This window comes from Ochotona princeps, chromosome 28, assembly GCF_030435755.1.
Source record: "Ochotona princeps isolate mOchPri1 chromosome 28, mOchPri1.hap1, whole genome shotgun sequence".
Lineage (NCBI taxonomy): Eukaryota > Metazoa > Chordata > Mammalia > Lagomorpha > Ochotonidae > Ochotona > Ochotona princeps.
The window spans coordinates 15,357,319-15,382,830 of record NC_080859.1 but is presented as its reverse complement, the minus strand read 5'-3'; the positions used below and the strand labels follow the sequence as shown (position 1 = coordinate 15,382,830).

At 40.4% G+C, this 25,512-nt stretch overlaps 1 long non-coding RNA gene across 2 annotated transcripts in view; it reads right to left on the bottom strand.

The window, feature by feature from the left end:
• The window catches only part of LOC131478204 (uncharacterized), a 59,909-nt gene extending 35,525 nt beyond the window's left edge, over positions 1-24,384 (bottom strand). The window contains exons 1-2 of one of the 2 annotated variants that reach the window (XR_009244355.1): positions 24,222-24,384; positions 23,016-23,113 (exon numbers count right to left, since the gene is read on the bottom strand). This is a non-coding gene — a long non-coding RNA (uncharacterized LOC131478204). The remainder of the gene's footprint in view (positions 1-23,015; positions 23,114-24,221) is intronic. The other variant, XR_009244356.1, reaches the window with a different exon arrangement.
• Between the last annotated feature and the right edge of the window lie 1,128 nt (positions 24,385-25,512).

The following is a 25,512-nucleotide window of genomic DNA, read 5'->3' as shown; positions in this document are numbered from 1 at the left end:
ACTCATCTCCCTTTTTTCCTCCCTCCAGCTCTGGCTCAGACCTTTGTCAATTCTCACCTGACCTACTAGACAGTTCTCCAGCTTTTTCCCTTTTGATTCATTCCCATAGCACTGTCAGGATAACTTTTTTGTGAATTATTATTCTGATGTCATTTCCGATTTAAATTTCTTCTAAGACTCTTCCCCAAACATCGCATGGAAGCTTTAGCATAAACTCCAATCTTCTGAGTGTGGATCTGATTCCATTTCATGGCCTCATTTCCTGCCACTTCCCTGCCTTCCCCAATTTCTGCCCAGACCCTCTCACATACCAACTAGTCCACAAAGATTCAAAATCCCAAGCAGGACTTTATGTTGCCCATGGCCAGACGTAACTTTTCTGTCTCCAGTGCACTGCTCTCCTTTCCTTGTGTATCTACCTCCTACACAGTCTAACTCCAGACCTCACTCCCTCAGGTTAAACCCATGTAGCCACCCTGTACCCTCAATACCAGCTTGCCTGGATGACCCTCCCAGGATTCCCTAAGCCTCACATAAAGACTTTGGACTCAGAAGTTCCGTCCCAGTATTTGCTTGTCAGTAATTCATCCCCAACCACTGTAGCTCCTTGAGGGCACAGAACAAATCCTATTTCTCATGCTTCTATCTGGGCTCAGATTCAGAATAAATAGTTATGAAGGGAAAAAGAACAGGAGGAAGGCATAGGTGTTTAGTAGATCACCAAGAAGCTCTAATGCTCAGGATGAGTAGTTGAAAAGGTTAAATTCAAGAAAATATTTTATATAGATTTAAAACCAAAGGGACATACTAACCTACATAGGCACTCCACCCACAGCCTCAGGAAAAATCACAAGTAAGAATACCATCAGTAGCTGTCTTTGTTGTCTTTTTTCTTTAAAATAGTGTTAAAACACACACAGCACAGAATGTTTCCTCTTAACCATGTTTAGGAGTATGTTTCAGTGATGTTATGTACAATCGCATTATAATACACAGTCACTTTTTGCATAAACATATATGTATGTCTTTGGTTTGTTAAAAAGGATTAAGAAATTTCTGACTTCGGGAAGCTATGCTCTTGCTTGCACTGCATATAGCAGTTATACAGGGGTTGCCCTAAGAGTGCACCGCTAATTACCTGACATCAACTTCTAGAATCGAAGACAGAACTGTCAAATCACAGTAACTTTAAGGCATTTTGCCAAGAAGCAAGTGCATCACACTGTACCTCTTTTTAATGTTAAAAAAAATAGAGTGTGAGCTTTACACTTGATATTGATCAGCAGTTTACTTTAGCAATGGCCCAGATTATCAAATGAGCTTCTTATACTGGGTGATTTTAGAGCACTGTATTTGTAGAGCATTAGATATCTAAGTCATATATTTAATTAAGCAGCACATCTCATAGTTTATCCCAGAAAATGAATCTTAACAAATCCTAGACTCCTTCAGAAAGCACTTTTGTACATTCCACAGCAGACAAATAAAAGGAAACATAAAATTGGAGATATGTTAATAGTACCTCACTCCAGGTGGTGAGTGGGTTAGTTGTGCTAGTGTTAATATTGCCATTTTGTAACCCAGAACAGGTCAATATTCACCTAGAAACCAGGCCAGGATACATTACTCCAGATAGAAATCTTTACAACACAGGAAGACTTCAAGCAGAACTTGAAAATGAGTCAATCCACAGGTATTTATTGAGGGTCAGGTGTGAGCCAACAATGTTGTCAGTATTCTATTAGTAGAATTAGCATAGCTTGGTTTTCATATTTCAGAAATAAAATATCCAAACTGTAGAAAATCTGATCAAAGGTAAAAAAAACACATACACAAAGGACAAAGGATTATATTTTTTTTTCTTCAAAACTTGGGCAGAGTACAAATTAGAGGGAAACATTATAATTGATAATTTTCTAGAAAAAAAAAACAGAAGATTTGGGATGATTATTCAGAATTAGATGATTCTCACAATGGATTACTTTTTTTGTGGTCTGCACTGTATTTTGATTGCCAGAAAATACATTGATACTTCACTGAACCTAAGAGCAGAAATTATACCTGGCATATTAGCAGTAGACATAAGGAGTTTGGATTTGCAGTCGTGTCATTGCTGTAGGAATGAAGAGGCCATTATATCCAGTTTTCTTGCCTTGTCCGTATCCTTCCTGCTCTCTGCAGACCAACTCTCTGCCTTGAGGTGCATGTAACCCAAATATGACAATCCTCCTGCAAGCTGTTTTTCTATTCTCTCACTCCCCATGGGATTGAGTTAGAACCTCTAGATCTAAATCCACAATTATTTCAGTGGAAAAACTTACGTCAAGTATCCAGCCCCAGATGCTTTCCATCTATGAATTTTCCTGAAAACTCTATGCTTTGAATGTGAGTCCAAAGCCATGTGTCAGAAATACATTATTAAATGCAACAGTATTAAGAGGTGAAATTTTCAAGAGCTGGTTAAGTCGTGAGGAGTCAGCCTCCATAAATAGATTGTCATTGTCACAAGGTTGGTTGTGTCATGGAAATGGAATTCAGTCTATCCTTTCTTTCTCTCATCCTTCTCTGCCTTTTTGCCTTCTCTTATGGTATGAGATAATAAGAAAACACTCAACAAATGCAAATTGTCAATCACTAGAACTGTAAAGAAAGGAACCAGTTCTTTGTAAACTCCCCTTCTTGGTTTTTCTGTTGTAACAAAAAAGGATTAACACATCTTCTTTCCTACATGTGATATCACATTTTGATTTCTACCCATAGAATGGCAAAAAAAATGCTTTAGGGTTTACAATAACATTTTTGAATCATCCAGTAATTAAGTCAGTTACATTAGTATGAAATGAAATTATTCAGTGTCAAATTGTCTTTTCAGTATTCCATTGACAAAGACAGTATATATGCAAGATACTATACAATGACTGCTACAATCACGTTAATTAATGCGTTTATAATTTCCAGGTTTCCCTTCCTGTTTCCTATGTTTGTTCATCTTGTAACTGAAATCTGAACCCTGAATCCTGAACCAATCTACCAATCTCCTCTGCCCTCCCACATCCCTGACTAGTCACTATCCCACTCTGTTTCTCTGGGTTTGATTCCACATGTAAGTGAGGTCATCCAGAAGCTCTTTCCATGTCTGGCTAATTTCACTTAGCTTAATATGTTCTGAATTTATTCATAATGTGCATTGAAGATTTTCTTTTTTTGTTACTGGGAGAAAGCATATCACATTGTACATGGAGTTATCCCTTGGAATCCTCAAGGCATTTGTTGCCCCTGTAGATCCAAATGATCAAGTTCCTTATATAGAATGGTATCATTTTCTTTTTTTATTTATTTATTATTTTTAATTCACTAATTACATTGTATTATGTGACACAGTTTCATAGGTACTGGGATTCTCCCCAGGAATGGTATCATTTTCAATACACCTCGCTACATCTCCCTGTATATTTTAAATCATTGCTGAGTTATCTGTAATATCTAATACAATGTAAATGCTACAAACATAATTGTTTTACTTTATTTTTTAAGAGTGACAAAAATGAATCATACAAGTTCAGGACAAGACACAATTTTCTCATGCATATTTTTAACCAGATATTGGTTGAATCCTAGTATGTGGAACCCATAGGCGGAGGGACCAATGCAATATTACATTTTTTATACAATCATCTGTCAACACTTAAATTGGTTTCATAGCCAGCTTATTGTGAGTAATGCTTCAATGAGCATGAATTTGTCTATGTACCCTGAAGATGTTTAATTCATTTCCTTCGGAGATTTACAAAAACAGAATTAACATAGATGGTAGTTCTAGGTTTAATTCCCAGGGAAGTGCACTGGGGTCCCATTTTCTCCACACCCCCATGATACTTTTTGTCTTGTTTATAAAAAGCATTCTAATATGTGTGATTTTTATGCTTCATTGAGCTACTGATTTGCATTTCTCTGATAACTAGTAGTATTGAACAGTGCTTCATAGACCTGTTGATCATTTATTGAAAAAATTTGTTCAGGATTTTTGCCCATTTTCCAAACAAATTCTTTATTTCCTGACTATAGAGTTGTGTGTATCAGAGTTAAAGTCTCAAATTATTTATTCAATATTGTTGGGTTTTAGTCCAGCCAACAAAAACAACAAAATACATATACTTTTGTAGAATGAAGGATGTCAAGCAGTGTTTTCAGATATTCTGCTGCTAGTCTGCTTTTTTATTTGTTTTTGCTGTTTTTCACAAGGAGTAAGCTTATTGTTACTTCCAGGATAAAGCAGAAAGCAGTCTGTGGAGAAGTCCCATCCATCATCAACATGAATGCCTCCATCTTAGACTCCTGAGACAGTGGCTGAACACACATGGAAAGTGTGTACTGCCATTTCTCCTCACAGATGTGCTGCTCTGAAGTACCAATTACTATTTAAGAACAGTATTATCTCCAGAATGCAACAAGGCTCACACTGATGCAAAAGTTGATCCTGTTGCAAGAAGCAAATATTTGCATACTGTCTCCAGCAAGCCTTTATAATCTGTCCTAATCACAAGTTACTATGGAGATTGTCTAAGAATGAGCTAAAACCATTAATTAAATGCTGCATATGTGATGTTGGTGCTATCCCCCCTTGTTGATAATACATACTTGTCTACTGGTCTGAAGGAGACTAGAACACAGAAACTCAAGCCGCAAGCCTCAGCAGAAGGCAGACTGGGTGCAGCATGGCATCTCCACCCTCATATCCATAATTGGAACAGAAACCTTATGAGAAATGCTCTCATGGAAACGTAGATGTCCTTGCAACATGAGACTCTCACTGTATCGTGACAACAACAGGTTGGATGAAGAGTAGCTGCCACCTTCTTATGAGAGATGTTCAGTTCCACACGGCCTCCCAAATCCACCATTGCCACATACTTAACTGCTTCACTCATCTGTAACACCTGGCTGAGCACTTGAAACTAGCACCACAGACAAACTGCTGAAGTCACAGCGCTTCTGTCATTGGTGCAGACATTGACCAAACATCCCAGGGAGACTTGGCAGCCACAGGTCCATTACAAACACTTTCTGCACAGCTGGGTGACATCGAGGTGTTTGGAAACACTTTTGAGGACAGAACAGAGGCATAGAATCCTGGAGGGAATAATGTATCTCTGGAAATTGCAGCCATGGAAGTGGAGTCCCTATATGTAGACACCAGGTAACAAATGGTAAGGATAGCTATCCCTGTCACATTAGCTTTAGGAAAAAAAAAAACCAAAACACTGAGGATGGAAGGTGATTGTGTCCAAAAGAAGATGTTGTGGTTTAGTGGAAATAAGGGCATTTTAGCCAAGGTGTTGGGGTGATGCATTGATTCATTTTGTCCCCAATGAGGTTGGCTGTGAAATTGATCTTTGCTAGCACATGAGGCTATTGAGTTGTACATTCATTCTTGGCTAATTTAGACAAGTTACAAATACAGAAGATCTGCCATAGATGTTCTTTTAGCCCTGGGAAGCCACACTAATGTTTCAGGTAGAAAAAAAAACACACATTATATGAAGATGAGCAACAGAGAACCTTCCAGCACAAGTTCTATTCTCTGTGTCTCCCTCACCTTCTTTTCATTCTCTCATTCCCACTCAGCTATTTCATTCACTCTCTCCTCCTAAAGTGGATTGAGGAGATCTTTTGAATGTGTGTATGTGTGGTGGGGGGCAGGGGAGCAGGCTGGCAACCATCAGAACTGAAGGGGTGATTTTCACTGGAGCTTAACAACTCTCTATAGAATACCACTGGAACCAGCACTGCTTAGGGATAAAGAATTGAAAGCAAGACCTGTGTTTCTCAATAAGGCAAGGAAGTCCCAGTTTCATTTGTTCAAATGGTCAGATAAGAATTTACTGGCATGCCTTGGCAGAAGTTCAGCTCAAACTTCCCACCACTCATACACACACACACACACACACTCCAACAGTCATCCCATACCACCCCCCCACACACAAGGCTGCATGTCAACTGCTACACACACACACACACACACACACACACACACACACACACACACACCAATGGTAACAGACACACACAACACACACTCTTAACACCCACATGGTAGTGTTACTTCAGGCAGCTGTTTATATAACCAACCATATGGTGAAGCCCTCACTGCCAGTGTCAGAATGTAGGGTGACTTTAACAGCAGCCATTTATTTCTCACAGCTCTGGAGGCTACAAACAAATCGCTTCCCTGGGAAGGAACCTCTTGCTAATTTATAAACGGCAGAGAGAGGTGGAGATGGACATAGGGCTGAACATGTTGTTGATACGTGGATGGAGCTGGAAATGACGAGATAGAAATGGAAAGGGGGATGAAGGAGGGGACGGAGATGGAGATGAGGGAGAATCTCTGCTCTCCTTTCTTATAGGAACACCAATCATATCCTGATGGTCCTACCCTCATGAGCTCGTCTAAATCCGATTACTACCAAAAGATCCCACCACCTCACGTCCATCCACTGAAAGTGAGAGTTTCAGCACAGGAATTTTGGGAGACTACAAATACATAATAATCCTTTACACATACCAACAAACACCACATACACACACACACACCTGCAGCATTTCATAAAAGGCACATTACAAAATCCTATTATAAAAATGCAGCCTTCATATGTGCTCTAAAAGGAATATAAGAAACAAAAACAAATCAGAATCATCACCAAAAGCATCTCTTTACTCAATCCTTTTTTTTTTTCACAATCCCCACCTATGATTCATAATTAACCCAGGTTTTAACTGGCTGATGAAGGGAAATGCTTTCATACATTTGATACTTAGTCAATTCTTCTGTTTTTGTCCATGTGGGGGTAAATCAACAGATGGAATATCTCTAACATTTCTATCTCTATCACCTGTCCTTTCAAATTAAATAAAATAATGCCAGATTTCTTGTAAAAAGGAGGAAAAGAGAATGTGTCAAAATTGGCTTATTAGATAAATGGAGATTATTGATTTACATGACACAAAGGCCCAAAGGCCAATTATCCTTCCAGAGGAGAGTTTGTGATGGAGTTGAGAGACTTGGGTCAGCTTCCTGGAGTGGATACCTAGAGTTCCTCATTCCACCTGCCAGTCCTCAGAATAACAACAGCAAAAATGGTAGCAGTGGCAGTTTAAGGTTCCATTCCTGCATACAGACAGCAGCATCTGTGTTCCAGTTTCCCCTAAAAAATGTTCTAACTTCATTTTGATTGGAGTAAATCAGATCATCTGTGAGCCAGTGAGAGTTACTGCACATTGGAAAATGCAGATCTCTCACTGGATTGGATCCTGTCTGATTTATATTCACTCATGCCATCTACAGTGCCACCTTCACATATCCACTTGATTCCCAAATGGAAACTGGGACTAGTGTTGCTGTGAAGGTAGAAATTGGAAGACAGTCGGGGGGAACCACTGTAACAGATTTTCTTTTAGCTTTCTCTCTATGTTTATGAGTCTTCTCACAGTATAGTTAGTTGCATTTTAAAAAAGCTTACTATGTCTCACTAGGCAGCACAGTGGTGTGCAGGCTAATCCTCTGCCTGCAGTATCAGCATCCCACATGGGTGCTGACTCAAGTTCTGGGTGCTCAACTTCCAGCCCAGTTCCCTGCTAATGGCCTGGGAAAACAATGGAGGATGGCCCAAGTGCCTGGGCCCCTACACCCATGTGGGAGACCGAGCAGAAGCTCCTGGCTGTCAGCTTCAGATCAGCCCAACTTTGATGCCATCATTTGGCCATTAGCTAGATAAGCCATCTAAGGCAAGTTATCTAACCTGTCCAATATTACTTGCTTTCATCTGAGAAAGAGAATATTTTAGGGTCATTAGAGTTAATGCAGCAAAGATTTTTACCATTATCTTTGCCATTGTTCCCACTAGAAAGGGGAAATATTAATCTCGAGACAGAAAGTGTTGACCTCAGATGGCTCTGGCAACATGCTCTTGTTAAGGCCATATGTATCTATTTTTTTCTATTCTTATTAATGCATAATTTTTTAAAAGGCGTTAGGAAAACCATCTAGGAGCACTTTGATCTTGGGATGTGGGGACACTAACTGCATCAGTGGCATTATCAGTATTCCGTACACATCTTAATGCCTACATGTGATATTAGCTTCCTCCCACATGGCCTATTAAGGAAAGAGTACAATGAAAAGCCAGTGCCATGAGAAATGAACAAAGACAAGGACATCATGTTCTGTCTTCAGAATGAAATCAAGAGTTTGGTTTAAAAGGCAGATCCCCCACTTCAAAAGTTTGAATGGGAAAATATTTCCAGATGGTTGAATTTATGAAGATAAAAAATCCCTCCCAAACCTTATGTTCTTGAGATTTTAAAACAAATCTATTTTAAAACAAATTTATTTTAAATTGCTATTCCCTGTTCATCACTGCCTCTGTTTTTTGAGATCTAAGATAGCTGATATAAAAATAAATGCAGTTCTTGGGCCCGGCGGCGTGGCCTAGCGGCTAAAGTCCTCGCCTTGAAAGCCCCAGGATCCCATATGGGCGCCGGTTCTAATCCCGGCAGCTCCACTTCCCATCCAGCCCCCTGCTTGTGGCCTGGGAAAGCAGTTGAGGACGGCCCAATGCATTTGGACACTGCACCCGCATGGGAGACCCGGAAGAGGTTCCAGGTTCCCGGCATCGGATCGGCGCGCATCGGCCCGTTGCGGCTCACTTGGGGAGTGAATCATCGGACAGAAGATCTTCCTCTCTGTCTCTCCTCCTCTGTGTATATCTGGCTGTAATAAAATGAATAATTCTTAAAAAAAAATGCAGTTCTTAAGAGTAAATATCCATAACTCGTATCCAGTAAAGAACTAACAGTATCTGGACTATATCAAGAATTTATACAACTCAACATTTAAAAATATGTATAGCCAATTTCAAAATGGAAATGTACTTAAATCCACATTTATTTGAAGAAAATGCACAATTGGCCAATAAGCACAAGGTACTCAACATTGGGAAAATACAAACGAAAACGAAGATGAAATCCCACGTCTCTGCCTGGCGATCCCTAGAATCAAAACAACAAGCAAGAGCAGCTGCAAACAAATGACATGGATCAATTGAAACCTTAAAAGAACATCTTTAATTTATTTGAGACGCAGAGACAAGAGACCCAATCCACTGGTCCACTCACCAAATACCCGCAACGGATGCAGCTGCTGGAGCTGCGAGCTAAAACTCAATCCAGACCTTTTTTGGGGTGATGGAAACCAACCACTTGAGCCACACCTGATGTCTCCCAGGATGCACCTTAGCAAGAAACTCAAAGCTGAAGTAACTGGGACATAAACCCAGTCTCCCTTAGACGAGACCCAAGTGTCCCTAGCCAGTTCCTTACCTGCTGGTCTAAACATCTCTCCCTGGAGTGTTTTTACATTGCTCCTGGGAGTGTAAAATGGCATAGCCACTTTGAAAAGCATTTTGAGATTTCACCAAAATTTCCACATATTTACCCTTCTCCTATTTCACTTGCAGGGATAAACCCCAAAAAAACTGAACACATATATCTACACAAACCCTTGTGAAGAAATAGTCATCATAGCATTATTCTTAATTGCCAAGAGGTGAAAACAATCCAAATGCCCATTAGGGAATGGAGAATAGTTACAATGCAGTATATCCATATAAAGGAATATCATTCAGCTATTAATAATAATTAAGTCTTGACACATACTGTAGCATGGATGTACCTTGCACACATTACGGTAAGTGGAAGAAGACAGACATGAAAAGTTATATATTGTGCAATTCCTTTTATAGGAAATGTTCAGAACAGGCAAATCCACTCAGACAGAAGGATTAGCTGTAGTCAGAGTCTGGGAAAAAGCAGTGATTGCTAATAGGAATGTGGCTTTACTTTAGGGTAATAAAAGTGTCTAGAATCAGATTGGTAATGATCGCATAGCTTTGTTAAAATCCCATAAATCACTGAGTTGCACACTTTCAACAGTTATTTCATAGTATTTGGATAAAGTCTATTTGAAAGAACAGGTGCTACAGCACTGTATTTTATTTATATAACGCTTTGCTTGGATGGTCTAATCTTTATCGAAACATACTGTTAAAGAATCATTAAAGAAACGTTAAGATTCAGCAATACCATTTTGCACAATCATACATTAACATTCCCTCCTAATCTGTCACCCTTTACATTCTAAAAAAGTATATTTTTAACAACAGCCATCATAAAAATACGAAGATTGCTGCAGGGAACGATGTTCGTCAGCTGAAGCCCTATTATATTGATGGGGCATGTAAATGTGACCCTGTTGTTTGCTGTGCCTGCCTTAACTTGCCCTGTTTCCAAATTTCTCCAAGGCCACTTGCTGTACTGAGGTGCACCTCCCCACCCCTAGAAGACCATGGTTAATCAATACCTTGGGGAGGATGGTGGGCAAGGTTCAATAAGTGTTAGTATTGGTTTCTCCATACAGGTACGTTCCTGGCCGTCCCTACTTCATTACTCTAAGTAAGTGCCTGAGGTTTGTTCCCGCTCAGCCATCACAACAACTTCTTTAAAGTTGGCATGAACTTGGCCATGTTAAATACAGTGTTAAATAAGTTCCTGTCGGTGCTTGTGATTCCTCATGTGCTAGCCTAAATTCTAGAAGTGAGAATAAGTCACACAACAATGAAGGACTCTTACCACTGGCGGTGAAAACATGGATTAAGGAGTGGTGCTCTGAGGTGTTGCCTTTGAACCTGGAAGGGAATTCTACCAGGACAAGAAAATACAAAAGCAGAGAACATATCCATTTTTGCTGTGGATTTGGGAACAGATGTTAGAAAATCCCTTAAGATTATATATTTTATTGTGAAATAGACTCACTCTTTTTTTTTTTTAAACACATCGTGCTCCCTCACCAGGATGGAGGCAGGGGAAAGAAACTAGCATGCTGATTAAATCATTCTGTAAGCCCCGATTTCTTTGTCTGAAAATAAATTTGCTGGTCTTAACAATCTCTAAGTCCCTAATAGGAATAAGATTTGGTTTGAATCCGTGACCCTAATTCTGCTATATCAAAAATATCACATAACTTAAAGAGGTTAAGAACTCTTTAAATATTAACCTCAAAAATTTTTTGAGTTGGCAAGAAAGAGAGACACAGAGACAGAGAGAGGCATCTCACTTACTGGTTCTCTTTCCCAAATCCTTACCCAGATCAAAGTTGAGTACTTAGTGTAGGTCTCCCACACAGGTGGTGGCAAGAGATTCAGTACTTGAGCCATCTCACCTGCTTCTCAGGGTCCACATTGGCAGGAAACTAACTTTGGCAGAGCTAACTTGGGACTCAAACCCATCATATTTGACATGTACTCCAAGTACCCCAGCCAGAGTATAACCACTACAACAAATGCTGACCTTTCAAACATATTTTAAAAATAGTTATACACTGCTTTTTTTTCCTAAGGATGTTGCTATTTGTCTGTACTGGGGAAAAAAAAAAAAAGGAGGAATTCAACTTTTCTTAGTCTGTCCCTGCCCTGAATAGTTGGGAATTGTTACTGAAAATAATCTCCTGATGCACACATTACCATGAATTCCAAGTAGGACATCTTCTCTCCTGGCCTCCCTATAGTGTTTCCCAGACAACATCCTGCTCACCAACTCAAGTGACTTTATAATGCGCCCACATGGATGCATGTATTTGGCACAGCACCTCATGAGATGCCTGCATTCCACAGTGGAGTACTGATTCCATTCCAATGGTACTTTCTTCCTATTGCACATGCTGGGAGGCAACAGAAGATGACCCAAATACCTACATCCCTGCCACCCCTGTAGCAGACCTGGCCTGAGCTCCTAGGCCCTGGCTTAGTCCTGATTCAAGTTCAATTAATTGCAGGCATTTGGAAATTGAACCGGTGGATGTAAGGTATTTCTCTTCCTATCTTCCCTCCCTCCCTCTCTCCTTCATCTTTCATATAAAATGAAAACTAAGTAAATAAAAATCAATAAAATTCCTTCATTTTCATTCACTGAGTCCCTGTCTACCACCTCTCTTCCTTCTACAAGCTTCACTTTCAATTGGTAAAAAAAATAATAATAAAATAAAGTAAATGCCATGCCCTATCTCCTACCTAACAACAAACCCCCTACCCTGGCTTTTATTTATAATACCCCCAAGATTCCTTCAGAAGTTACAAAGAAGTTTAATTTCATATTTCTAAGAAATCTATGTAAAAGTCACTTCTTATTACTCTTGTATTTTGAAGTCACACACACAGTCTCAACTCACCAGTCCCAAAGACATTCAAGCAAAATCAAAATCCTGGCTATTGCAAATAATAAAAATTTCCCTTTCTCTTCTCCCTGACCCAAGAGTTGAACTTACAATGATACACACCACATTCAAACTACAGCAGCACAGCTTGGATCCACACAGCTGGCTCGCCATCTCCATCTTCATCTCCTTGACCCAATTTGTGCTCATCACTGACCTAACTTTACCCTGATTTCCATGTTGGTGCTTTTCCTCCTTCACGCCATCTCTGTTCCATACAGCAGAAGAGTGAAATGTTTAAAACACAAAACTAATATCACTCCTCAAATCTTTTTTCCACATCGCCATACTCAACCTTTTCTCCTAGCTTCAAACATACCTTGCTCCATCCCCCTAGAGGGACAGGCAGAGCTGCTACTGTGAAAGGAAGCAAACTCCCAAGTCTCCTTCCCCAGACACCTGCTTGGCTTTCCTACCCACACGTCCGATTTTATTTCACCTGTCAGTTCCTCAGTGAACTAAATCCAAATCACGTTGTTTCCTAGGGTACACTATCGTGGCCACTTTTCTCCTCAGCATTGTTCACATTTGTAATCTTGTGTTCACTTGGGTGGGAGTTAATGTTATTATTATTTGTCTTCCCTGTGAATTTGTAAGCCTGATGATGACAGAGAACACTGTACGTTAGCACCCTCTTGCTAACGTAGGATAGTCTCTGCCAAGTTCCAGATACAGTTTTGCTAAATGAGTTAGTGGACAAGTGAATGGACAAAGAAAAAAATAAATCACCAAAAATTCCACTGCTCCAACATAAACAGTTACCTAATGATGTCTTCTTTCTTTTCAATAATTTTAGTGCAAACATTTTAATCTTTTTATAACTTAAATTTATTTAAATTATATTCTTAACATATCCTTATCATGAATATATTCTTAATAAGAATTCTTTCACCAAATCCTGAGAAGTTTTTGAGGTTGCTAACAATTCCTGGAAAATCTATTTAAATAGCTACCTGATGTTCTAATTTATGAGTATAAACCTTCCTCTTAAAATGCTTACCATTGTAAGCAATGCACAGTGAATATTTTTACACATTTAATGCAACCAAATGCATGACCAAATATGAGATAATTCTACAATCAGATCATTTCTAGGATTAAAATGCTTAAGGTTTTTTAGACTATCTAATACCAGGAAAATATGAAGAGTGAATGACATCATTAACACATAGATATGTCAGAACAGGGATAATGGCTCAGATTTAGAATACATGTAGGGATTGAGTAATCATTTCTTTTAAAAAATATTATTTATTTATTTATTTACTTGAAAGGCAGAGTTGCAGAGAGAAAAGCAGAGACACAGAGACATATCTTCAGTCTTCTTATTCACTCCCCAAATGGCCACAACAACCAGAGCTGGGCCAGTCCAAAGCCAGGAGATAGGAGCTTTGTCTGGTCACTCGTGTGGGTACAGGCACCCAAGCACTGGGATTATCTTCTGCTGCTCTCCCAGATGCATTATTAGCAAGGAGCTGGACCAGAAGTGGAACAGCCAGGACTCAAACAAGCACCCAAATATGATGTGTGGCACTACAGGCAGTGGCTTCAAACACTGTATCGAAAGTCAACCCGACTGGTCATTTCACTGCTCACATTTAGTCAATATTTCGAAGTTTTCAGGTTTCTATTTCTTTTCATTGTTACTTGAAGGGCAGAGAGAAATAGACACAAAAACAGCTGCAGAGTTCTTTCATTCACTGGGTAATTCCCTAAGTCTCTACAACAGCCAGGGCTGGGCCAAGAGGAAACCATGGCTTTGAAATCCCATCTAGGATCTTTGACATGCATGGTAAGGATCCAAAAGACTTGAGTCTTTAGTTACTGCCTCCTGGGATAAACAGCTGGATGGGAAGCAAAAGCAGTCAAGACTCAAACCAGGCATCCTAATGATGAATACAGGAATCCCACCCAGCTACTCACCCCGTATCAAAAGCATACTGTATTCAAATATCATTGACATTACTGACAAAATATTTTGCGAAATGGACTGATGTTTCAAAACTTTATCCTAATGGCCTGAAAATAATCCTTTTTTTTAAAAAGTGCTATTTATTTTTATTTGAAAGGCAGATTTACAGAGAGAGAGAGAAAGAGAGAGAGAGAGACCTTCCATCCATTGGTTCACCCCTCAAATGGCCTCAACAGCCAGAGCTGAGTCGATCTGAAGCCAAAAGCCAGGAAATACTTCTGGGTCACCCATATGGGTGCAGGTGCCCAAGAACTTGAGCCATCCTCCACTGCTTTCCCAGTCCGCAAGCGGGGAACTGGATTAGAAGTAGAGCAGCTGAGACTCAAACCGGTGCACATGTGGAATGCCAGCACTGTAGGTTATGGATTAACATGCTGTGCTACCACACCAACTCTAAAAAGAATTCTTTCAAAGAATATTCTCCTGATTTAAGCATTATGCGCTTTTTCTGCTTTATAACCTAGTGATGTCATTTATAATTCAATAGAGATCTTCAGAATACATCCTAGATACAGTTATTCCATGTTTTACAGGATGAGCACAAATAGATCCTAAAATCAATGCTAATTGTATACACTGAAAAGTTATTGCAAATATTTCTTTGTATCGGTTCATCAATGTCCTGTGTCTTAGACTGAGGGATGTGTCCTGAGGAAGATGTAAGACCAATGAAAGCTTGAGGGGTGAGGCCTTCAGGAAGATCCAACTGTGTGGCAGGCTATCATGGCTGCTTCTTTCACCAATTTCAGATCTTCCCCTGGGAGATTTCTCAACCAGAGCCTCAATTAGAAGAGTGTTAAAAAACCAAGTCGTTCTCCCAGAGAAGCGTGGTTTTGCACTAATATTCTATTCAAAGCAACTGAAATAATCCTTTCAATAAGCAGAATTCATAGTGTGTCTGATGCTTGCTATAGATTCGTTTTATATTCCAAGAAGGCTTCTCTCACAATCTACTATGCAAGCCCATATCATGCTAGGAAAAGAAGTCTGTGCACAATGTGACCTACTTTTGATGTGCTGAATTTTTTTCTGAAAAAAAGAATTAAAAAGTATCACTAAAAAGAGTCAGACTGAACTGCATTAATATAGTGGGTGTAAAAGCTCATTTCAAGGTAGTAAGAATGAGTTGTATTTTTCGTAAGGCTCCACAGTCAATCATTTTCAATGTATTTGGCTATTAAATATACTAATACAAACCCTCTCAGTTCTCTGAATACATTGAGATTTAAGCTTATGTACTGAGTTGCCACTCTGGGTAGATTATTCTATCTGTAAAGGAAAGAAAATCCTCATTTTAAAAAAAGCTAAATTTTGATACTATGACTATTCATATTTTTGTTGAATTATTATCACACTTCCCAATTTAGGCAGACTCAAAAATACCCAAGCTCTACAGCAAAATGTCATTTCTGTTATGTAATGATTGCTACTTGGTTGCCATAAAATGCATTCTAAGTTCATTCTCTCTGTCGTTCACAACTCAGTGACATATGTATGTATACTTATTTTACAGATGAAGAGTGTGCGATTCAAATTATTAACTTGCCTATAGTAAGAAAATAACAAAAGGGTGGAAGTAGGATTTGAACCAGTTCTTTCCGGGTTTGTGTCTGTACATTATACCACTTCAAGGTGACAACCCATGGAACCATGCTACATGTAATTGAAAGTATCAGGTCTGGTGTAAGTTTTGGCCTGATTTTAGCATTCAATAAGTGGCATTCGGTTGATGACACCTGATTTACTGTCACTATCATCATTTCCTTCCCCCCCCAAGAACACTCTTTAGCCAGAGAAACAATTAACAAGACTTTTTTCAGGTAAAGTATAATCTTTGCCCCCTCCTGTATTCCTGAGTGAGACATAGAACTCAGGTTTGAGAATCCAAACTAATGAGTAAATCTGCTCTCAAAAGATACCCCTATTCCTAACATTCCTCCCGCCCTTTGCCCTACATTTTCACTGAATGAAGTTCAGCCTTCGTAATTTAGTCCCCTAGCATCATTTCTCACTTTCTCCTCCATGAACATGAGCCGCGATTATAGCCAAGATTACAGACTTGGAACCACACAGCTTTGCGCTGACCTCCAACACCACCACGGAATAGCTCAAGACTTACAAGTGAGTTCAGTGACTTCTCTGAGATAAAGACCTTTCCATCTGTAAAGGGAATAACAGTGTCTATCTTGTGGGACTATATAGATTAGAAGCTATGTATGCAGACAGTAAGCACACAGCAATAATTGCTAGCATCAAGTCATCATCACATATGCTTCAATCGAGTAGGAGTGCATATTGCCCCAGTAGTATCTGTGCTTTGCCATACCATGAGTCTGTAATTATCTAACCCATTATCACCCTATTCATTCTTGACCCTTAGCTCGAAAGTCACTCCCATCAAGCTTTTCTTGGATCCTGTCAGCCAAAAGGAATATCTGCCTTACCTGAACTTTACAGCACTTATTAGACCCACTGTCCCTTAGATAATAAAATGCTTATTTTTTAGTGTATCTTATTATTATTTGAAAGACAGAGCTACAGAGAGAGAGGGAAAGAGATCTTCTACCCACAGGTACACTCCCTAAATGGCTGCAATGGCCAGAGCTGAGCTGATCCAAAGCCAGGAGCCAGGAGCCTCTTCCAGATCTCCCACATGGGCACAAGCTCCAAAGGCCTTGGCGCAAGAATGCTATTTTCCTAGTCTATAAGCAGGAACTAGATGGGAAGCAGAGCAGCTGGGTCACGAATTGGTGCCCACATGGGATACTAGGTCTGCAGGCTGGACTTTGTCTAAGTGCACCAAAATGCCCCAAAATGCCCCAAAATGCCTTTTTGTCTAAGTGAGCTGTAGGTACCTTAAAACATGGACAGCATTCTCTACTTTCCTCACAACACTTACCTCAAGTACATAGCACTTGATAGATGAGTTAATAAATTAATAAACATGTAAATAAAGTTTTCATGGAATCTATTTTCCCTCTTCGGTCGTGTTAAAATATCTTACTTTAAAAAGGGAAGGATATCCCAAGCTAACAGTTTTAGGACCATGACCAATTTCCAAAATGAAATACATGAAAAATTTTCCTCCTCGGAGATGGCATTTGGCCTAGACCTTATGATGGGGCACAGGTTGAGCGTGTTTCACATTGAGATGCTGGGACTCTCCTCTCCATATTCCAGCTTCCTGTTACAGCCGACTTGGGAAGGCAGCATGACAGTACAGATAGTTGAGTCCCAATTGCCCATACGGAAGCCCTGGTGCCCCTTGCCCAGTAACAGACATTGTTGGCATATGAGATATGTACCAGCAGAAGAGAATATTTTCATTCTCTCTCTCTCTCTTTCCCTCCCCCAAACACACACAAATAATTTTTAATATTAGTTTATTTTATTGAAAGACAAAGTTACTTCCTGAACCCAAGAGCCAAGAGCTTCATCCATATTTCTTACATGGGTCTAGGGGTCCAAGAACTTAGGCCGCTTTCCACTGTTTTCCCAAGCACATTAGCAGAGAGCTGGATCAGTAGTGAAGCAACTGGGACTCGGCGCAGCACCCACATGGTATATATGGATACTGGTGTTGCAGAGAGCAGCTTAACTCTATGTGCCACAGTGTAATTCCCAAGAATCAGACTCTAAGGTGTGCATCCCATGATTTCTGCAAATGACAGCTAACAACAACCTACACTCGTCCAAGAGAGAGAGAGGGAGAGAGAGAGCTCTTCTCCCATCAAACCTCTCACTTCTACAGAGGCTCTCTCACAATCCTATTTCTTGTAAAAGCCTTAGAAAGCAGGCAGGAAAAGTGGGTGATAGCGTCATTCGATGTGTCAGCTGTAGCAGTCAATGAAAACTGCCACTCGCCTAAATGCATTTCCTTCCACTCAGGAAAATTCTGCTTCCCTTTGTCCTTGACCTCTAAGAACTAATAAAACATCACATATTCTGGCTTGTTGATTGCTTCCCTCCTACACAGCATCAGGAAGGCTGAGGGTGGGGTCACTCTGGGTGGATCCCTGGAAGACAGACGGGTTTTCATTCTGGGGTTGCCCTGAAGCCTAAAGAGGTGATGGGTAGAACCTGCCCCTGCCCCTGCCCCAGCAGGAGCAGTGCCTAGGCAACTGTGCAGCTGGGAAGGCTGGACAACCACACAACAGAGGAAGCACTCTGCTCACAATGTTCCTCCTCATCCCCTCCTTTTATGGGAAGTCTACTCACCTGGAATGGTTGGCCACACTTCTCCAGGAACGCCTCCCTACTCCAACCCCTCACTTCCTTCCCTCTCCTGCTTCTCCCTCTCCACAGTAGGACGTGGACAGAATTCATCTTGATTTCCTCTGTAATGTCAATCTGTATTATACTTATGCTTCTAAATTAAACTTGACTGTGTCCGTGTCTTGCTTACAACTGTTGGTTCTTGCTATGCTTATAGCTTGCATAAAGAAAGAAGTTGAGGCTGAGATCTAAACGTCCTCCATCCATATACAAGGGGACCCCTTCAGCAGACACAGTGCCTGCTTCACACATACTATTGCATCTGCCCCAACACCTTCAATCTTCCACTTACCATCCACCCAACTCCTTAACATAGTCACGTTCCCTTGTTAAGAAGGGGACCAGTGACGGATCTTTCACACCTGCGTTTCTGAAGAGTCCCTGGAACGGTGTGTCTGCCTTTTGTTCCACTCTAACTCACTCCTCTGTCCCAGGAAGAAGAGTCTTACCAAACAGGGGTGCTTGGAGAAGTGATTGAACGCACCAAGTGCTAATATCTCGGCATTAGTCATGCTGCAGAATAGAACACATGGCTTCCTTGAAAACCTTTGGCTGGATACTCTTATACATTGCAAATATTTACGTAGTTTTTCCTTCATGGCATTTACCCAATAGCATATTTATCGGAGGGATTGTTTTCTTAAACTTTTATGTCAGAAAATCTCAAGTACACACGTAAGTGTAGAGAGTACAATGATAGATCACACACACCCATCAACCAGCCTCACCAATTATCTGCCTACGCCCAATTCTATCTCATCTACATCTCCACTCCCTACACCCACAAATCCAGACAACTTTGCAGAAAATATCTCAGACATCACATCATTTTATCTGTGACTGTTGCTGCATGAATTTCTCAAGATAAGCACTAACCATTTTTTGTTTCTTACATAACTCATTTGTGCAGTTACAGGCATACCTTAGAAATAGCATACCTCAGAGATTCCACTCCTCCCCAATAAAACAAAAATTGTGACAAGGCAAGTCACAGAGATTTTGAGGTTTACAATACATATAAAAGATTCCTATGGGGTGTGCAATACTCATTTCCCTACAAACTGTGCATGTCTTAATTTTGAAGTTCATTATAGCTATCAAAAATGCTAACAAGCACCTGAACCTTCAGCATATCATAACCCTTCTGCTGGAGAAGGGTCTTGTCAATATTTGATGGCTGCTGACAGATAAGGTGGTCATGACTGAAGATTGGGGTGGTGATGGCAATTTCATAAAATGTAGCAACAAAGTTTCTCCACGTTGAGTGCTGTTTGATCACCTTTTACACAGGGTAAAATGTCTTTCAAAATTAGAGTTTATGGCCCCACACCTTATCCCTCCTTTGTCTATTAAACTTATATAAAATCCCAAATCCTTTCCTGTCATTTCACAATATTCACAGCATCTTCATCAGGAATAGATACATTCTCAAGAAACCACTTCCTTTTTTCTCACCCATTGGAAGGAACTCTTCAACTGTTACAGTCTAATTTTGATATCCCAGCAATTTGTTCGCATCTTTAGACTCTACTTCTTAATCCAACTTTCTTGCTATTTCCAATATGTCTGCAGTTACTGCCTCCCCAAAGGCATCTATGAGGGTTGGATCAACTTCTTCCAATCTCCTGTTACTGTTGATCTTTCGACCTCCTCTCATGAATCATACATGTTCTTAATGACATCTGGAGTGGTGAATCCTTTCTAGAAGGATTTCAATTTACTCTGCCCAGATACAACAGAGGAATCACTCTCTGTGGCAGTTAAAGCCTGACAAAATTAACTCCTTAAATAATAGAACCTGAAATGTGAAAGCGCTCTGTGATCTATGGGCCCCAGACTGGATGCCACGTTAGCAGGGCGGAGTACCACATTCATCTCATTGCTTATCTCCCATCAGAGCTCCAGGATGACCAGGTGCATTGTCAATGAGCACTAATATCTGCGCAGGTCATTTTTTTCCTCCTAAGTGGTAGGTTTCAACATTAGGTTTAAAATATTCAGCAAACCATGTTGGAAACAGATGTACTGTCATCCAAGTTTTGCTGTTCCATTTATAGAGTACTGGCAGAGTAGATTCAGGATAATTTTTAAGGGCCCTGGAATTTTTGAAATGGTAAGTGAGCACTGACTTCAGCTTAAAATCACTAGATGCGTTAGTCCCCTTCAGGAACGCCACCCTGTTCTCAGAGGCTTGGAAGTCATGCATTGACGTCTCTCTATCTGGTGAAGTCCTAGATGACCTCTTCTTCAGGCCAAAGGCTGTATGGTCTACATTGAACAATCTATTGCTTAGCACAGCCACCTTGGTCAATGATCTCAGATCTTTTACGTAACTTGCAAATCTTCTCCAGTAGCACCTGCAGCCTCACTTTGCATTTTCATGTTTTAGAGATGACCTCTTCCCTTGAACCTCAGGCACGGAGTTCTGCTACATTCGTACATTTTTTTCTGCGGCTTCCTTACCTTTCTCAATCCTCAGAGCACTGAAGAGATTTGGGGCCTTGTTTGGCTTAGGTGTTGGTTTATGGAACTGGTTTGATCTTCTCTCCGAACCTCTAAGACTTTCTCCCTTTCAGCAACAAGGCTGTTTTGCTTTCTCATCATGTTTTGCCTTCACTGTAACACCACTTTTAATTTCCTCCAAGAAATTTTTTTTTTTTTTTTGCCTTCACAAGTTAGCTAACTATTTGGTCTGAGACAGACCTATCTCTGGCCTATCACAGCTGTGAAATGCCTTCCTCATGCGGAAGGACTTCTTGCCTTTGTTTAAAATGAGAGATGTGCGTCTCTGACTTGTTTAAATTCTCAAAGCCCGTTACAGGGCTATCAGCTAGTCTAATTTCAATGTCACCTTGTCTCAGAGAATAGAGAGACCTGAGCAAAGGAAGAAAGGTGGGAGAACAACCAGTTGGTAGAGTGGTCAGAGCACGCACACAACATGGATGGGTTACAATTGACCTCTCACATGGGTGAAGTTCATGGTGTCAAAACAATTATAATATCGAATGCTGGTCCCTCGTGTGTGGATTAATGGTGCTGCTACCAACAGAGCTCGCCCCAGAGGGTTTTGCACATGTCTGCTCTCCAAATACATGTGGACAATGTTTCTCACCCAGCACTTTGATATTGATCTTCTCAGATGTCGGAACTTTCAGGGAATCTATTCCTTCATCAATTACGCAGTATTGGGTATTCTAATAAAGCAGCACCAACAGGCCTAGGCAAAACCTTGCCTATTTTTCTCCCAATCCAGAGAGGAGGGGAGAGCTTCATTATTGCATCCCCTAGAACTTCCCTCGATTCTAAGGATGCAATAATGAAGCTCTCCTCTCCTCTCTGGATTCAGGAGTGTGGCACACAGCTCGGATCTGACAAATGAAAGCAAAGCAGCACAACATTCTGGCCACTGTAACTGCTTCAATAATAGATGCTGGATGCAATCAGGAGCAGTTCAATGCAAGGAAACTTGCTGGGCAGATAAAAGATGAACACTCACTTTATTGAACACAAACTTGGAGAATGAGAGGCTAATGTTACCAAAAGGGCAAGATATGTAAAGTGAATCTGACACAAAAGAGATGAAAATCAGTGCATGGGGAGGATAATCTGGTGCCGGGCAAGCACTAGGATCTGGTCTAGGGCTGGATTCAATGTGAGAAGCTTGAAACACAGACATACGTCTGTTTAAGGGGAAGCAAGCGGTTTCTATAGCAGCTAAAATAAACTGCTTCTTGCAGAAGGACTTTCACTCTCGGATTTTTTTTTTTTTTTAGTTACATTATTCAATAAATATCCGGTTGGTTTGCCCAAGCTTGGATTGAATTTTCAACTGGAAGATTCTTGTCTGATTATAGGGTAAGTGGGGAAGCACAAAGAGTAAAAGGAAATCCCCACACCTCTTGAATAATAAATAAAATATAACATTTCTTAGTCTCGTATTGGGTCTGGTACTCACATATCCTGAGTTCTCATGGAAGATCAATCCGTGAGGCCTCAGATGCAGCATTTATACAACAAGAGAAACTAAGTGGTTTCTAAATCCCCTTGACAGAGGAAGTCAATGCGTTTATCAGAGAAAGGCTGGGAAGGTGTGTGTTGGCAGGGGCCGGGGTTGGGGTGGGCAGGGGTGTTGAAGAAGGAATCTGGCATTCCTTATTGGAAATAACATGCCTACATGCACAGCTCCATTTTTTGGTTTGTTTCTTTTTATCGTCCAGAGAAAGATGTACGTTTCCAAATGAGAACAAATTCCCCCTCTTTGTCTCTAGGTGAAGTAGTAGATTCTCTGTAGGAAAAGTAAGTCTTTTCTCATTCACTGTGGCCCAAGATTACACTGGCAGCTTTTACAAACACATACTCATATATTAGGCACAATAAGCAGGGGATCAAAGGCATTTTAAATTTTCCCTAAGCAGACATTTCGTTCTGTAAAAATAATCTCACCTTAGCTGTCATAGAAAACACTTGTTTCTTCTGAATACACATATGTCTGCGCTTCACACTCCTGATTTTGGAACAGCATAATAACATTGCTCACATAACTGAAAGACTAACCTCAGAATTATACTAAAGGGCTTTAGAAACTTTGTCACGAAATGGAGATGAAAGATGTATTTAAATTTGATGCAAAAAATTGTGAAATCTATACATAATTTTTTATTATTAATTCACATTTCTATGAACTTTCTGGAGATCCATAGTGCTTAAAGAAGGCAGAAAATCCAGCTTTACTTAAAAATCTCGTGGCTTTACCCTCTGGCACAGTTTTAAATCCACTCAGATGAATATAGATTAGTGGAATTTACAGGGGGAAAAACTCCCTTTTCTGGAGGGCATCAGAACATGCTGTGGTGAGAGACGGTGTCTTTGTTATTAGCCCTCCCACTGTCCACCTTCCTTCCCACGATGTCGAAAGGCAAGACACCAAGCCGTTCAGGAACCTATACCCTTTATATTTTCCTCCACAAGGACACCCTTGAGTCAGAAAGATAGGTCACTCGAAAGACATCTTCTCTGATGGCACTGAATCCGTATGTATTCAAATTTCTCAATGCAGAAGTCCATGCCCTCTTTCGAGGGGCACTTTGTGGCTAAAGATATATGAGACCCTTACGGATAGGTGAGCCTTTAGTAACAGCCATCCCACTCGTGGTAGGTAGACTTGCTGTGGTTGCTAGGTATAAGCTTGATGACAGGTATGTCCTTTGCCCCAAAAAATCCTTGCCTGCTGGCATTCATGCCTTTGTGCAGTTCCCTCCCACAGTGAATTATAGCTGCTTTAGAATACATTAGTATTCCATGGCTGCTTTAAAAATTGCCACCATCTTAGTGGCTTAAAATAACATTGCTGTATTATCTTAAGAGTTCTAGAGGTCATAGACCCAAAATAGGTCACATTGAGCTAAAATCAGTGTATCAATTGGGCTGTGTGTTTTTCCTGTGGTTTAACAACAAGCTGCTCCTTGGCCTTGTCCATCACCACAGGACTGCCTCTTGACCTCTCTCCATCCCTTCAGGACTGCTTGCATTCCTTGCCTCTTGACCTCTCTCCATCCCTTCAGGGCTCTGGTCATATCTCATTCCCTAATACTCATCCTCCTATAGTCTATATTTTAAATTGTAAGGACTCTTACAATTACCTTGACTTACCTGAACAATTTGGAATGAGCTCCTCATCTCAAGATTATACTTCCGTCTCCTTTTGTCATCTAGGAAACTATATCCACAGATTATGATATAGACAATAGATTACAGCAGGTGTGAAAGTATGCGATTTCCTCTGCAAGGTCATAAAAGGCATTGAATTTTCTGTCTTGTTCCCTGGATTATCTGGTTCTGGGAAAGTTAGCCCCTACATGTAAGAACACTCAACCAGCCCTGTGGAGAGGCACATATGCAGAAGAACAAGGGTCCCCACTGTATACACCCCACCACACACTCAGCACCAATTTACAAGCTAGGAGTGTGAGCCAGCATGGAGTGGATCCTTCAGCCTTGATCAAGTCTTGTGTTGACTACAGCGGCTCTGGCCAACATCTAAACAGTTGGCTCATGAAAGATCTTACCCAGATATTCCTCAGTTCTTGCCCCAATAATAAAGGACTATTTTTAATCCATGAAGATTTGGAGTGACTTGTCACATAACATTGTAACTGATACACCCTCTTAACTGGTTATTTCACTCCTAGGAACAAAGTATACGGAAAAAGAAGTCTGAGGAAAGAATCATATTGCACAAATCAGTGCACAAATACAACACACACACACACAAAATAGATGAGCATTTATCATTAAAAAAAAAAAACCTGAATGACAAGAGTGATTTTTCAAACGCCCTTCTGGGAAGAACACTTTGTTTCCGTAGAAATCACATGCATGATTGCACAGACAAAAGCGTTGTTTCAGGGTGGCAGTTGAACTGGAAGTGGTTCAGTCTTGCATGGCCAGGCCATGGCATGGTGCACTCCAGGCCAAACATGAGTCTAGGTGCTCTGTTTGAAAGACTGTTTTAAGAAAAATCTGAATAACAATATAATCCTAAATGCCAACCAGAAAAAAGCAGGTTGCTGAGTGCACAGGAGCCTGTTTTTGTAAAGTGCTTTTCTACCTTGTCGACGTCCTCTTGGTCACTCTGCCCTGGCCAGCTATGCTCTGTCCTTCCAAATTGTTCATCTCTCAGTTCATCTCCTCATCGCTACTGCATAAATGCCTTTCTCCCACATGAGGTTTCTAATATACAGGAGATGTTATGCATATTTTCAGCTTCAGAAACTATGAAAAATAAATGTCTGTTGTGTAAACTACTAAATCTGCAATAGTTTATTACAACTGCCCACAATGACTAAGGAAAAGGCTTACTTCATGGTGCCTTTAATTACTTTAACTATCTCCAAACACAGACTTCAGGATGTGGATCTGGGGAGAAGGGGGCAGGATATAT